Here is a 4,197-nt window from a genome sequence, read left to right on the forward strand (position 1 = left end):
CCCGGGCTGTGCACGGCCGGCCGTCTGCACCCTGGCCGAGGACCCGCCTCCGCGACTTCGCTTTCCCCACCTGTTTTTACAGAATATCCTACTACTGTGCTTCCCTACTATAAAACTTACAATAAGCTGCATAAACCATGGTTAGAAATGAAACTGATGCCATAGGTCCGAAGTCACGGTAATAGTTCATTAGGAGCCTGAAAAGGATAAATATGCAGGTCTGTCTCTTTCTTTCTTTTCTTTTCCCCAGTACTGGGGCAGAACCCAGGCAATCCCGGTGCTAGACAAGCGCTCTACCACTGAGCTACAACCCAGCCCTTTGTATTTGGTTTTCAGATAGTATTTCAATAAATTACCAAGGAAAGCGCCACCCTCCGGAGTACTGCTGTTTAAGTATCCGACCTGTGATATTTTGTTATGGAAAGGAGTGAATGAAGCTCCTCTTTCTGTACCAGAATTATTCTGCATCATGGCTAGTTCACTGAGAAAGGCTAAAACCCATCTGCTTCTCACTACTCTTCTGGTATTCTTTTTTAGTATGAGGTTTATCAGCCGGGCACCGCACCGTGGCACATGCCTGTTATCCCCGCACTTTGGGAGGCTGAGGCAGGATTGCAAGTTCAAGGCCCACCTGGACAGTTTATCAAGACCTTTTGTCATAGTTAACAAAAAAATTATAAAACAGCTGTGAGGGTATGGCTCAGGGTGAATTCATGAGGATTGCAAGTTCAAACCCATCCTGGACTTTGTCTCCAAAGAGGAAATAAAAAGTTCTGGGATGCAGCTCAGTGTGAAGGTCCTGGGTTCAAACTCCAGTACAGAAAAAAGAAAAAGAAAAATGAATAAATTGCACATGAACGATACCTGGCGTTTCAAATCAAACAGTACTCAGTGAATTGAAATAAAGATTACTGTGTGTGTGGAAAAAAAGAAAAGGAAGGAAGGAGAAAAAGGCAAAGCATCCTACTGGGGTCCCCAAGCTTCACAGAGCAACCATATCAACCCTGGGCTGCTTTTGTGAGAAACAAAATTCTCTGCTTAAGGCCACTATTCCATGGGTCATCTTTTTTTTTCCAGCCTACATACTAAACAAAATATCTTGGCCCCTGACAAGATAATAAGCTCCATTTACATAAGAGCTGATATAGATGATGATTAGCTGTGTCCCTGCCACACAATAGGTCCTCTACAATTTTCTTTTTTCTTTCTTTCTTTTTTTTTTTTTTTGGTACCGGGGATCGAACTTGAGTCCTTGCGCTTGCAAGGCAGGCGGTGGAGCTGCTGAGCTAAATCCCTGGCCCTACAAATATTTTAATAAATCCTCAAAAGCTCTCTGTAAAGTAGTTCAGAGTATAGAAACCCAGGAAGGGTGGAGAACATGCCACCTCACAATAGACCATTTTGGTGTAAAGATTGTTTTGGGCTAAAGTCACTTGAAAAAAAAAAAGCAGGGGGGTAGCATGAGGCCGGGTATGGAGGTGCACAGCTGCAATCCTAGCACTCAGGAAGATGAGGCAGGAGGATCACCACAAGCTCAAGGTTCACCTGGTCTACACAGTGAGTTCAAGGCCAGCCTGAACTACATAGCAAGACCCTGTCTCAATTTAAAAATTAAAGTAAATAAGCCTGGTGTGGTGGTGCACACCTGTAATCCCAGCACTAGGAAGGCTGAAGCAGAAAGATTTGTGAGTTTGGGGTCAGCCTGGACTATGTAGTGAGACCTTATCTTAAAAAAAGTGTCATGTCAATTTAATTCTCAGGCCCAGAGACCCTTAAAGGGTAGAGGTTAACTTTTGCCTCCCCTCCTTATCTGATCCAACCAGAGAGAATTATTTTATTTCAATTTAAAATATGTTCACTGGGCCGGGGATTTAGCTCAGTGGTTCCGCTGCCTGCCTCACAAGCACAGGGTCCCGAGTTCTATCCCTGGTAACAAAAAACAAAAACAAACAAACACAACAGCAACAAAAAAGAGTTCATTTACTGCTTGTCAGAGTGGGGCCAGGGTCTTTCTCTTACATCAACCTCACCAGGTACAAATCACCTGAGATTTTCAGTCTCCTTCTTTGTTTTGTTGGTACTGGGGATCAAACTCGGGTCCTTGCATTTGCAAGGCAGGCAGCGGAACCACTGAGCTAAATCCCCGGCCCTAGTCTCCTTCTTTGAAGAGACTCGACAGTGCACGTTTGGGGCAATGTGAGTGCATAATCCGTCCAGAATCTTACAATTTTCTTCCAATTTGTAATCTTGCTGGCATCTAATTCAATAGCATCTTTTAAAAGGGACTCACCTTATCAGGTCTTCTAAGGATCCAGCTCAGTTTTTAGAAACAGTGCTTGTTTTCACACTCGGTTCATCCATGTATATATCTACCTGAATTCCACTTTACAGAAATACACACAACCTGCGCGAGCCTACGAGACCTCACAACAGCCTGCTACGCAAACCTTGACCAGGCGAGGGCGCCCCAGAGCAAGGCCGAAGGTACATGCTAGGTTTGCGGCTTTTCTGCCTACTTCGTCCCTCTGAGCTGCTTTTCCTTATCAGTGAGAGGGGATAACAACGGTGGCTCCCAGGCTTGTGAGAAGGAAACCCTTGCGAGGCCGCAGTGCGTGTGCGGCTCACTCCAGGTGTTCAGCAAATGTTCTGCCACTGTTGCTTGCCTCGGCATTCGTCACCGTCCTGCAGGCTGCCAGCATCTGGTGCCCGGATGTAAGTCTCCAACACTCCAGGGGCCCAGGGCAGAAGGATCCCAAGGGCAGGCCCGGCCTGGCCAACTTACTGACTCCGCCAGGCTGTCTCAGAACACAAAGATAAAGGTGATCTGCGGGAGAAAGTGGCTCCAGCCATGAAGACACCCAAGCAAGGAGGCAGCCGAAGGCCTTAGCAATCATGAGGTTTGGATCCAGAAAGAAGAGAAATTCACCACCCTTTTTCCTTTCGCCTGCTGAGTCCCATACTCCTGTGAGGGGCAGAGCCAGCACCGCTCCCCCGCACGGGCGCCCTCTCACTGACCATGCTGCGTCCCCACCGTGCAGGGTCGAGGGCCCGGGAAGGACCCCAAGTCCCCGCTGAAGCATCCAGGTCACAAGACCGTGCAGAAGCCAGACTGGGAGACTGTCCTGGGAGGGCTCCTGCCCAGGGCCTCCCCGGAGGACCTGAGGAGGCAGGGAAAGACTGGCCAGCTGGCCCCAGGCCTCAGCCCCGCGGTGGACAGGGGCAGGAGGGAGAGCGCTCTGGACCCCTCCTCCTGCAGGCCCTGCCTCTCCCTTAGGCAGCACTCAGGCGTGCAGGAGGCAGGCCAGCCTCGGGCCTCCAGGCCTGGCCAGGGCTGTTCAGATTGCGGGAGGACAAAGGCGAAAGGGCTCGCGTCCCTGCGCCCCAAGCATCAGGTCCCATCTTCTCCGACATTAACACTGGCCCTGTTCTGTTAGGGCCACCCCACCTCACACCTCTTCTGCTTCCTTTGTGCCCGCCCCCCAGACTCACCTGTCACCATGGGAGCCACTTTGTACCAGGACGTGGGGGCATCCCACTCTGGGGGAGCCTGCACCTCCAAAGGGAGGATGGTCTGCGTGTCCCGGACCTGGAAGAGGGTCACGTACATCCATCACAGGGCCTCTCCACACTGAGGTCCATCGTGGGAAAGAGAAAGCTCCAGGAGAGGAACGAGGGTGGTGAGTGTCTGTCGGGGACGCGTTGGCACTGCACACAGTGGGTGCCCCAAGGACTGTGCCCTCCACCAGGCAGGTGCTTGGCGAGGCCTGACTCACTGCCCGGAAGGACACGCACTGCAGAAGACCTGGGTAAATTCAAGCCAGCTGACCAAGCAGCAGGGAACCCACTCTGCTCCCAGGGCTGGCGGCCTTGGAGGGAGGCTAACAAGCAGCAGGCTGGGGTATGAAAAGCACCAGCTACTGCCAGGTAACAACAGGCTCTCAGTTCTCAGTGCTCTGAGACGAAAAGCTCTACGAGCCTGGAAAGCAGTGGGAGCACGGAGAAAGGGTGACTCTGGCACGGGGGTCAGGGAAAATGGGCCAGCGTGCGGAGGGGAAGCAGACCTGGGGGGGCTGGACCAGGGACTGGCAGCCTGGAGACCCAGGGTCGGGTGGCTTGAGGGCAGACGGAGGGTGGGAGGACTGGGGGGGGGAGCTCCGCCGGAGCCCCCACTTCTACTCACACTCCAGGCTCCGAGGC

The 4,197-nt window shown here is 51.8% G+C and overlaps 1 long non-coding RNA gene across 1 annotated transcript in view; it reads left to right on the top strand.

Annotated features, from left to right (window-relative positions):
• Positions 1 to 2,423: 2,423 nt before the first annotated feature.
• Positions 2,424 to 4,197, top strand: part of LOC104875991 — a 3,518-nt gene continuing 1,744 nt past the window's right edge. Inside the window, exons 1-2 of the long non-coding RNA XR_784217.2 lie at positions 2,424 to 2,897; positions 3,484 to 3,924. This is a non-coding gene — a long non-coding RNA (uncharacterized LOC104875991). The remainder of the gene's footprint in view (positions 2,898 to 3,483; positions 3,925 to 4,197) is intronic.

Source organism: Fukomys damarensis, unplaced genomic scaffold (assembly GCF_012274545.1).
Source record: "Fukomys damarensis isolate Sample0158 unplaced genomic scaffold, DMR_v1.0_HiC HiC_scaffold_33, whole genome shotgun sequence".
Classification (NCBI taxonomy): domain Eukaryota; kingdom Metazoa; phylum Chordata; class Mammalia; order Rodentia; family Bathyergidae; genus Fukomys; species Fukomys damarensis.